This window comes from Nicotiana tomentosiformis, chromosome 8 (assembly GCF_000390325.3).
Source record: "Nicotiana tomentosiformis chromosome 8, ASM39032v3, whole genome shotgun sequence".
In the NCBI taxonomy this organism is placed as follows: Eukaryota; Viridiplantae; Streptophyta; class Magnoliopsida; order Solanales; family Solanaceae; genus Nicotiana; species Nicotiana tomentosiformis.
Window position 1 is genome coordinate 19,667,169 of NC_090819.1, and position 12,731 is coordinate 19,679,899.

Consider the following 12,731-nt stretch of genomic DNA (forward strand, 5'->3'; position numbering starts at 1 on the left):
AGGCGAAGTTTTGAGGAAAGGCCCCGATTGAGATTTGATTTGATTGTGAAGCGAGATAAGTGTCATGGTTAACCTTGACTTGAGGGATTAGGACTTGTTAGTCTATTTGCTACATGTTTTATGTGTGGGAACAACGTATATGTGAGGTGACGAGTACTTATGAGTTGTTATTGGGTTAAAGCATGCGGGTGGAACTTGTTTCCTTGTATTTTATTGCTCTGTTAATTATGATATCCATGTTAGGTTAGATTATTATTTCTTTGATTATTCGTTTCGTAATTATTGGCCTTTTATAATTAGCAAATATTTTTGCAAGTTGAAGTTTGGTATCTTTGCGTCTTATATGACGTTAAATATATTCTCTGCATTATTTATTACTCGAATTCATATTATCATTGTTATATGGTAGGGAAGAGAGTGAAATAACGAAGGGTGATGTTGTGACATTGCATTTATGTTATAATTATTACATGGTGAGGACGAGAGTAAAAGCACAAAAGGTGATGTCGTGCCATTTATCTCATTTATTCATTATTACATAGTGAGGAAGAGAGTAAAAGCACGAAGGGTGATATCGTTCCATTTATTCATTATTATATGGTGTGGAAGAAAGTAAAAGCACAAAGGGTGATGACGTACCATTCATGTCATTTATTCATTGTTACATGGTAAGGATGATAGTAAAAGCACGGAGGGTGATGTTGTGCCATTTTCATATCATTGATTTAACTGATTTACCGGTTGGTGATCTACTTGGTTACTTCGTGATATCATACATGTCATAGTTGTTATATTTTTCCCCTTCTTGCATGTCCCATCCCAGTTTGTACATTACTATTCCTTTTTATTATTGTTTCTTTATATATACATGTACATATTTATTTACGTAGGTGTCCTGTCATAGCCTCGTCACTACCTCGTTGAGGTTAGGCTCGATACTTACGGAGTATATTGGGTCGGTTGTACTCATACTACATTTCTATACTTTTTGTGCAGATACTGGTATTAATCCCCGCGGTGCATGAGGTGCGTCAGCTTGGATCACTGCTTATGGAGACTCGAGGTAGATCTACTGGCATTCGCAGACCTTGAAGTCCCCTTCCTTTTCCCATTTTTACTGTTCATTTCCTTTGAAATTGTTGTATTTATTTAAGACATCATTTGTAGACTTCTAGTTGCTCGTGTACTGGTGACTCTGGATTTTTGGGAGTAGATATTATCACGTGACTTATATTAGTACTATGTTAGATTGAGTTTCTATTTCTTGTTGTATTTCATCATTGTGTTTTTAACTGTTAAAGTTGGCTATTTAATTATCTCACGTCGGCTTGCCTAGCAAGTGGATGTTTGGCGCCATCACGACCCCGAGGTTGGGATTCCGGGTCGTGACAAGTTGGTATTAGAGCACTATATTACCTAGGTCTCACGAGTCATGAGCAAGCTTAGTAGAGTCTGGAGGATCGGTACGGAGACGTCTGTACTTATCTTCTAGACACGTCTTTATTTTATCATTTGATGATTGAACCATTATATTATTGTTCTCTCAAAGATGGCGAGAACACGCACAACATCTGTAGCCGAACAGGAGCTGGAGCCCCCTGTGGTAGCTACTACCAGGGGCAAAGGCCGAGGCAGAGCTTAGCCTAGAGCTTGAGCAGCAGCACCCGTAGTGGAGCCTCAGATTGATCACAAGGAGGAGGTCCCAGCTCCGACCACACCCGTCGGACCAGCTCAGGTCCCGGAGGGATGCATAGCCACTCCAGTTCTTCAGGACGCTCTAGTGCGCTTAGTGGGCCTTATGGAGAGTGTGGTCCAGACCGATGCATTTTTGATGGCACTAGCCATCTCTCGGGTTGGGGGAGGAGCACAGACTCCCGCTACTCATACCCCGGAGCATGTGGCTCCCCTATATCAGACTCTAGCAGCCCAGCCAGTTGGGGTAGTTCAATCGGTTGTTGCAGCACAGGTCGGGGATAGACCCGCTATGTCTTCTGAGGCCTTGTTGAGGCTAGATAAGTTTACCAAGCTCTTTTATGTTCATTTCAGTGGTTCACCTTCTAAGGATCCACAGGATTACTTGGACCGTTTTCACGAGGTGTTGCGCAACATGGGTATTATTGAGACCAATGGGGTCAACTTTGTAGTGTTCTAGATGACCAGTTCTGCCAAGAGATGGTGGAGAGATGATGTGTTGACTAGACCAGCTGGTTCACCTTCGCTTACTTGGGATCAGTTTTCACAACTATTTCTAGAGAAGTTCATTCCTTTCACTATGAGAGAGGATTACCGCATGTAGTTTGAGCGTCTTCAGTAGGGTAGCATGACTCTTACCTAGTATGAGACTCGATTTGTGGACCTAGCTCGCCACGCCATTATCTTGCTCCCTACTGAGAGGGAGAGAGTGAGGAGATTCATCGATGGGCTCACTTTCACTATCAAGCTACAGAAGGCCAAGGAAACCGGAGATGATATTTCTTTTCTGAGGGCCATAGAGATTGCTAGATGGATCGAGATGGTTCATGGTCATGAGAGGGGCCCGGTATCTGATAAGAGGCCTCGTCATTTTGGTGGTTTCAGTGGTGCCTTGTCTAGAGACATGGGTACTTTTGGTCGAGGCCATCCTCCCAGGACGTTTCAGTCAGTGCTTTAGGCATCCCACGGTGCTTCGAGTAGTCGTGGTCCTTATGTATCTCATCCTGAGCAGCTAGCCTACAGTGCACCATCAGCTCCTATTAGTGCACCTCCGATCCAGAGTCATCAGAGTGGTTATCCAAGTCGACAGGGCTAATTTCAGGGTCAGCAGTCGCAACAGCCGAGGGCTTGTTATACTTGTGGAGATCCGAGGCACCTTTCTAGATTTTTCCCCAGATCATAAGGCGCATGCACCAGCAGGGTTCTCATTACATGGTTCCAACACCTTTTTCTTCACCGCCCGCTCAGCCAGCTAGAGGCGGGGGTCAGGCTACCAAAGGTAGAGGTCAGGCCATTAGAGGTGGAGGTTATGCCGTTAGAGGTAGAGGCCAGCCAACTAGATGTCATTTGAGGGGTGTAGGTCAGAGTGGTGGGGCCCAGTCCCATTTTTATGCATTCCCGACTAGATCTGAGGCCGAGTCATCTGACACCATCATCACAGGTATTGTTCCAGTTTGCCATAGAGATGCTTTAGTTCTATTTGATCCGGGCTCTACTTATTCCTATGTGTCATCCTATTTTGCTTCATATCTGGTTGTGCCTCGTGACTCTTTGAGTGCTCATGTGTATGTGTCCACGCCTGTGGGAGATTCTATTATTGTAGATCGTGTCTATTGCTCGTGTGTGATTACTATTGGGAGTCTTGATACTAGCGTAGATCTCCTACTTCTTGATATGGTGGACTTTGATGTTATTTTGGGCATGGATTGGTTATCACTGTATCATGCTATATTGGGTTGTCACGCCAATATGGTGACCTTAGCCATGCCGGAGTTGCCTCGATTAGAGTGGAGGAGTCCTGGTCATTCTACCATCAGGGCTATTTCTTATGTGAAGGCTCGGTGTATGGTCGGAAGGAATGTCTAGCTTATTTGGCCTATATTCGCGATTTGAGTGCGGAGGTTCCTTCCATGGATTCGATACCAGTTGTGTGTGAGTTTCCAGAGGTGTTTCCTGCAGATCTGTCGGGGATGCCACCCGACAGAGATATTGACTTCTGTATTGACTTGGCTTCGGGCACTCAGCCCATTTCACTTCCACCATATCGTATGGCCCCGCCGGAGTTGAAGGAATTAAAGGAGCAGTTGTAAGATTTGCTTGATAAGGGATTCATTAGACCTAGTGTCTCGCCTTGGGGTGCGCCCGTGTTGTTCGTGAAGAAGAAGGATGGTTCGATGAGGATGTGTATAGACTATCGGCAGTTGAACAAAGTCTCTATCAAGAACAAGTACCCGTTGCCGAGAATTGATGACTTATTTGATCAATTTCAAGGTGCCAAAGTGATTTCGAAAATCGATTTGAGGTCTGGCTACCATTAGTTGAAGATTAGGGCATCAGATGTCCCTAAGACAGCTTTTCGGACTCGGTAAGGGCATTATAATTTTCTAGTGATGTTATTTGGGTTGACAAATGCCCCAACAACATTTATGGATTTGATGAACCGGGTATTTAAGCCCTATTTGGATTCTTTTGTGATCGTATTCATTTATGATATCTTGATCTACTCCCGCAGTCGAGAGGAGCATGAGCAGCATTATCTTTTGTGATCGTTTTGGTCCGAATCTCGGGTTTTGACCAAGCGAGCCCGGGGTTGACTTTTTCCAAAATCATTAAAGATTGAATCTTTTTCACTCATGGGTAGTTTCTAAAGCTCAATTTGAATTATTTGAACTATATTTGGTTAGATGCGATTAGTTTGGAGGCGAAGTTTTGAGGAAAGGCCCCGATTGAGATTTGATTTGATTGTGAAGCGAGATAAGTGTCGTGGTTAACCTTGACTTGAGGGATTAGAACTTGTTAGTCTATTTTCTACATGTTTTATGTGTGGGAACAACGTATATATGAGGTGACGAGTACTTATGCATTGTTATTGGGTTAAAGCATGCTGGTGGAACTTGTTTCCTTGTATTTTATTGCTTTGTTAATTATGATATCCATGTTTAGGTTAAATTATTATTTCTTTGGTTATTCGTTTCATAATTATTGCCCTTTTATAATTAGAAAATATTTTTGGAAGTTGAAGTTTGGTATCTTTACGTCTTATTTGACGTTAAATATATTCTCCGTGTTATTTATTACTTGAATTCATATTATCATTGTTACATGGTGAGGAAGAGAGTAAAAGCACGAAGGGTGAAGCTGTGCCATTGCATTTACATTATTATTATTACATGGTGAGGACAAGAGTAAAAGCACGAAGGGTGATGTCGTGCCATTTATCTCATTTATTCATTATTACATGGTGAGGAAGAGAGTAAAAGCACGAAGGGTGATGTCGTGCCATTTATCTTATTTATTTATTATTACATGGTGATGAAGAGAGTAAAAGCACGAAGGGTGATGCCGTACCATTCATCTCATTTATTCATTATTACATGGTAAGGATGATAGTAAAATCACAGAGGGTGATGCCATGCCATTTTCATATCATTGGTTTAACTGATTTACCGGTTGGTGATTTACTTGGTTACTTCGTGATTTCATACCTGTCATAGTTGTTATATTTTTCCCCTTCTTGCATGTCCCCTCCAATTTGTACGTTACCATTCTCTGTTATTATTGTTTCTTTATATATATATGTACATATTTATTTATGTAGGTGTCCTGTCATAGCCTCGTCACTACCTCATCGAGGTTAGGCTCGACACTTACGGAGTATATTGGGTCGGTTATATTCATACTATACTTCTACACTTCTTGTGCAGATACTGGTATTGATCCCCACGGTACATAAGGTGTGTCAGCTTGGGTCACTGCTTACGGAGACTCGAGGTAGATCTACTGGCATTCGCAGACCTTGAAGTCCCCTTCCTTTTCCCATTTTTACTGTTCATTTCCTTCGAAACAGATGTATTTATTTAATACTTCGTTTGTAGACTATGATAGACTAAAGTTCCAAATGAGTACGCACAAGACCAAACTTTGGACGAGCATATATATATGGAGTTATGTGATGGACAACCTATCAAATGAAAGATCTTCGAGTCTAGTTACTAACGCTTCAAACCGTTCGTCATTTGGACACTCCTACAAGAAGTTATGACCAAATTACCAAAAGCTAGCAGAATTTAACACTACCGCGCCACCCCATGCGCTGCGCCTGTGGAAAATTCCAGGCACTTTTTGCACAGCCGCCCCGCGTCGGGGATGTACAAAATCTGGGTTTTTATAACCCGACCCCCATTTCATTTAACTCGTTTAGGGTTCATATTTTTGGGTATTTTCTGGTGTTTTAGAGAGAGGGGAGAGCGATTCTAGAGAGAGGAAAGGAAGGACTAAGGATTTCATTACTTTACCTTGAATCAAACCTTGAAATCGCATCAAAGGGTTGCTACTTTCAAAGAGGTAAGAATTTATTTTCCCAATTCTTCAATTTTGAAATCTAATTAGAAATGGGTAATTAGTAAGATGATTCTTGGATGTGAGAGTACTAATTATAAATACTTGTACCAATAAGGTTGTAGGAAGATTATTGAGTTCAAATGGATAAAAATTATGTTAAAAATGGTTGAAATTTTTCCAGACTTTAATCATTTGACCCTAAAAAGGCACGACCCGTTTTATGAAAACACTCAAATAACACCACAAACAACCAGACAAAGAATCTAAAAAGTCAGTGCTCTTAAGATATCTCTTTCTCTCTCTTCTTCCTCTATCTCACTCCCTCTCTTTTCTGTTTTGGTATACAAACAAACAATACTACAAACATTTATGAACGACCTTTTTTTAAAAAGAAAAGTGTAGTTAAAGGTAATGTAAAATGAAAAGACAGAATGGTGTTGCATTGGATCCCATCTGGTACTGTCCTCTGCTCTGTCTTTTGGTTTTTTGGATCAACAGTCATAGGATTCAAATTCAAGTGCCCAATTATTGGGTTTTATTTCTTCAAATTTGCCCTCCTATATTTTCTTTTCAACCTAGCATGATAATTTTATGATAATATAATTACTCATTGTCCTAATTAATGAGTCATAGTTCAAATTTGAAGAGTCAAATATTTTAATTTTGATCATGAATTCGCACATAAACTTTTACGTCTTTTGAAATAAAATTATACTTAAAAATTACATAAAAAATACTATAAGTCATACGTAATAATTAATAATTTAAAATATTTTAAAAATATATGAAAAATTATGTTCAATGAAAAACTCATGCGACTCTTAAAACTCAAACACTTCACATAAAATTGAGACGTATGGAGTATGGAGTATGTAGTTAGTAGCCTCCTATCATAAAAATAAATAACTTGAGTTTGGAATACAAGGATCAACACGTCTAATTAATTTTTATATGAATTTAGGCAAATAATAAACTAATTTTTATATATATTTTTTAAATAAAATTTACAAATTCAGAAACTATATGACTTGTACTATAAATAAGAAATTTCAAAGTTATATACTTAAGAAAAGCTAATTAACAAAGTGTTAATCATGGAAAAAGAGTTTGACTCGTTAAATCGTAATTTCTTCGTTTTACTTTATATGACATAATTTGAACCGATATGGAGTTAAAGAAAAAAATCAATATTTTTGAAACTTGTGGCACAAATATGTCAGATCATTTGTGTGGCTATAAAACTTTTGAAACTTCTGTGCTTAACATGACATTTGTGTGATTATTAAAACTTATGATTAAGGGTAAAATGAAAAGGTTTAAAGTTAATTGTTTCCAAATGAAAACTATATAATTTTTTTTAGAACGGACTAAATAAAAGTGTATCAAATAAAGTGTTTCATACTTTTTGGGAGAAACTAATCCTAAGTTTGTAGTTATTGCTTTCAGTGTTTTAAAAGGCTTTATTGGGATTTGTCTCGGGGCTCGCCCGGGGCGGGTCACTATCAAAATGCCCTGAGGCTCACATGTAGAGCTTAGCTCTACGAGGCGTATGCCTCAAGCGCCCGACTGTGCTCTCCATGCTCGAGGCTCGCATTACAGTTCCTAACGCAAATCATGCATTGAATTTCCTAATTAGCACTGTTGACCGTTAAAATTCTTTAAAAATAAATGATTGAAATTCTATTTCATCTGTAGAAATATGAAGATTGAGAGTAACTCCTAATAATGAGTCATACTACTGCATATTTACTAATTGAGAACATCTCAGGATAAATACCATTTGAATATTAGCCAAAATTTACACTTTTACTTACTATAATTCTTCATATCTTAGTTTTGTATCTCTCAAAATTTTCAGATTTACTATTTTGCTATTTGATACTCATAAAGATTAATATTTTGAATTACAGTACTAATAAAGTTTATTACTATTAATTTTTAGCGAGGTAACTGGTATAGTTTGATAATATTTTTGTAAGAAATTATAATTTTTAATTGTTTGAAAGATAAGACGTTATAGTTGATCATTTTTATCTTATACTCCCTCCGTTTCAATTTATGTGAACTCATTTGACTAGGTACGAAGTTTAAGAAAAGAGAGAAGACTTTTGAATTTGTGGTGTAAAATGAGGCACATATATTCTGTGTGGCTATAAATCATTGCATAAAGGTAAATTATTTCCAAATAAGGAAAGAGGTCATTCTTTTTGTCACAAACTAAAAAGGAAATATGTTCACATAAAATGAAACGGAAGGAGTAATAACTTTTCACTATTTTATTGTTATATTTATAAAATATACTAGATATTTTATTTTTATGAGTTTTTTTAATCATTTTAAATTTTCTAAAACGTTTAAAGTTATTATATATATTTTTTATGGTTATTGTCCTGTTTTATTAATTTATAAAATTAATATATTTGAAAATCAATGGGGCTTACGTCTTGCCCATATTAAGTAAAATGTGCCGCCTTACTCAACAAATTTTAGAACACTGAATGATGTAGAGGACCATGAATACAATATTGCTTCACACATATTGACTTAAAGTCTTAACTAGATTCACCTTTACTTAAATTGGCTAACCATCTTATATGTCTATCGTGCTAGCTGTTGTCTAGCATGGGGAAGTCAATATCTATAACATTTAGCTGAGAACCCAATCCTAGTTGAAATAGGTCATACTAATTAATGCATTTCCATTAACAGTTATTAAGCACAAACAATTCATCTCTTGAACATAATGGAGAACATAATTGACTAATAATTCACGGCTTAGTACTACATGAGTCACATGCAGTCTTAAATAAATGCTCTTTTCAGAAACATTTGGTGAACCTTTCAACTGAACTCTTTGTACCTATGAATGCGTTGGTGGCTTATTTTAGAATGTCTTGTTGTACTTGTTGAGAGAAGCTGATTATGTAAATTTTGTATATGTTTTTTGCTTTGGGTCGAATGGTCACACGAAAGAATGAACTTGAATTGTTGGGGTTAAATACAATCGTACTCCTTAGGGGTCGTTTGGTTACCAGGTTGGGATAGATAAAGATATATTATGACTTAGAGATATCTCATGATATTAGTTATTACACCTTTAATATGGGATAACTAATCCCACTTTTAATACAAAATGATTTGCGAGACTAATTAATACTCATAACTAAATGTGAGATAAAATAGTTCCGCATTTTATCCCGGAATTACTATCCCTTATCACACCAACCAAACTCCCCTAAGATCAATAGCAAAAACATGATCGTATAATCAATTTGAATTGAAGAAAATGGGTACGCCTTATGTTATCAATACTGTGTTCAAAATCAGAAAATCAGATAAGCAAACAAACGTCAGTTCAATAAACAAATTGTAAAATAATTCCGAGCCCACTGAATTCACAGTGTGTCCTTAAGGAATTTAATCTCCTCGTTGTTGCCCAAGGTTATGGATTAATTCCTCTCAAGATAGAACGGAATAACTATTCTGTGATAGCGGCACTACAAATCATAGAACTTCTGCGAACTCAACAAATGGAGCAAATCACACTTGACACTTGTATTTATTTGGAAAATAATGCAACAATGTTGTGATGATCCAAAAGGTCATCTTATGTTTTAGAACTCGAATATGCGCTCTTAAGCCTTAAAAATCTCATTTTTGCCCTCCTCGATTTGCGTGCGCAATCCGGGCAGGTTTTCGGAAAGTTTTTATGTTGAAAACTAATAAAAATAAGAATTTTTATCTTAAAAGTTGATTTTAGTTGATTTCGATAAATATTTTTGGTAAACGGGCTCGGATTCGTGTTTGACGGTCCGGTAGGTCCGTATCGAATTATGGGACCTGGGCGTATGCCCGGAATCAAATTTGGAGGTCCCTAGCTTGAGTTATGAATTTTTGATGAAATTTAAAAGTTTAGAAATTATTTATTTTTAAGAATTGATTGATATTTAGCATTGTTAATATCGGGTCCGTATTTTGGTTTCGGAGCCCAGTACAGGTTCATTATGATATATAAGACATGTCTGTGAAATTTGGTGAGAAATGGAGTTAATTTGACGTGATTCGGACGTCTAGTTGAGAAATTAGAAGTTTTAAAGTGTTCTTGAGAATTGGGTTTCATACCCTCAGGACTAGATTTACAATCGTTACTTACCTCAAACCGCGAAATTCTTATTCTGCAATGTCCTTTCCTCATGAATTGGTCTCCAAACACCTCGAATCTGGTCATAAATAATTCATTTCAGTCAATAAAATTCATTGGAATTAATTCTACAAGATAATAATGATTTTCCATAAACATCCGAAAATTAGCTCAAAAATCGCCTGTGGGGCCCACATTTCGGAACTCGACAAAAATTACAAAATTCGGAAACCCATTCAACCACGAGTCTAACCATACCAATTTTACAATAATCCGACCCCAACTCGACCCTCAAATCTTCAATTTAAACCAAGAGGGTTTTCAAATTTTTCCAACTCAATTCACCAATTAAATGATAAAAACAACCATGGATTCGGGTAATTTAACCAATATTTAGTTAAGAACACTTACCCCGTTGTTTTCTCTGAAAATCACCCAAAATCGCCTCAATTCCGAGCTCCAAATAGCCAAAAACTAAAAATGGGAAGAAGTCCCATTTTCAGAACTTAAATCACTGCCCAGACTTTTCTTCCCCGCGAACGTGGTCAGTGCCTCGCGTTCGCGAAGCACAAAATAAATCCCGTCCAAATTCCTCTTTCGCGAACGCGACATCACCCTCGCGTTCACGAAGCACAAAATGCCTCTGCTTCAATGCCTTCTATGCGAATGCGTTCAACCCATCGCAAATGCGATACTTCGTTCCCTCTCACTACGCGAACGCGACACCCCCTACGTGAATGCGTAGACCAATTGCCTGGGGTCTTCGGCTGCTTCCTCTCTTCTTCGCGAATGCATAACACCTCTCGCGTTCGCGATGCACACCCAGTCCACCCTTCGCGAATGCGTGCTTCTCTTCATGAACGCGAAGGGAAAATATTTCCAGCCTCCCAGTTCCTCTTCGCGAAAGCGAGGCTCCACTCGCAAACGTGATGAAGGAAACCAGATGGTGCATCAGAAAAATTCCAGCAGAGTTCCAAGTCCAAAATCCAACCCGTTAACCATCCGAAACTCACCCGAGCCCCTCGAGACCTCAACCAAATATACCAACAAGTCCTAAAACATCATACGGACTTAGTTGAACCCTCAAATCACTCAAACAATGCTAAAACCATGAATACACCCCAATTCAAGCCTAATGAACTTTGAAATTTCTAATTTCTACAAATGACTCCGGAACCTATTAAATCACGCGGAGGGGTTTTGCTCGTTCCTTCAGCGCGAACGCGAGCCATTCCTCGCGAACGTGAAGGCCAGAGGGGAGTGATCATCGCGAACGCGATAGTGCTCTCGTGAACGCGATGAACCCTATCGCCCAGTACTTAACAGAACCCAAAACGGGATTATTGCTAAAAAAACTCATTTTTCTCAAAAACCAAACGGTGAGGGGTAATTTTTCAAGAGTTATTCCTTCCCCAAATTGTTAGTAAGTGATTCTAAACCATCTTCTTTCAATTACCCATTACATTTCTTGAATTTACAACCTAAAATCTAGAGTTTTCATGGTAGAATTAGGGGTTAGGGTAGAAAATAGGGATTTCGGGAATTTGGGAATTTAGACCTTAATTTGAGGTCGGATTCCAAAACTAATTACATATTCGGGCTCGGGGGTGAATGGGTAAAAGGATTTTGGTCCGAACCTTGGGTTTTGACCAAGCGGGCCCGGGGTCGATTTTTTGACTTTTTGGAGGAAAATTTGGAAAATTTATTTTATGCAATATAATTAATTACTTTAGCAATATTTGATATTATTGAGTCATTTTTGAATAGATACGAGTGGTTTGGAGGTGAATTTCAAAGAAAAAGCTGTGATTGAGAATTAAGTGGCCTTCGAAGCGAGGTAAGTATTGTGTCTAACCCTGACTTGAGGGAATTAGGAGCCTTAGATTATTTGCTAAGTGAAATTCATGCGAGCGGCGTATATGTGAGGTGACGAGTACTTATGCGCCGCCAATTTACTTATTTTTCATGTTTCTCTATTTTTCTTATATTGTCTTATTCCTATGCCAAATTGCTACGTGTTATACTGGTGTTGTTCAAATTATCGTTCTTATCATGTTTACGGAATTTCTGGTGATAATTAAGTTTTTATTTCAAAGTTGAGATTGATATTATGGAACCAAATGTTGAAGTAAGGTTTGTACTTGTTATTCTATCTCCCTGTTGTTATTCATGCATTGCATTATGGTAAGGGAGAGTGTTAATGCACGAAGGGTGATGTCGTGCCATATTGTGAGTGTTAATGCACGAATGGTGATGTCGTGCCATATTGTGAGTGTTAATGCACGAAGGGTGATACCGTGCCATATTGTGAGTGTTAATGCACGAAGGGTGATGTCGTGCCATAATGTGAGTGTTAATGCACGAAGGGTGATGACGTGCCATATTGTAAGTGTTAATGCACGAAGGGTGATGCCGTGCCATATTGTGAGTGTTAATGCACGAAGGGTGATGCCGTGCCATATTATGAGTGTTAATGCATGAAGGGTGATGTCGTGCCATATTGTGAGTGTTAATGCACGAAGGGTGATGCCGTGTCGTTTCTATTAATTTTATGGTG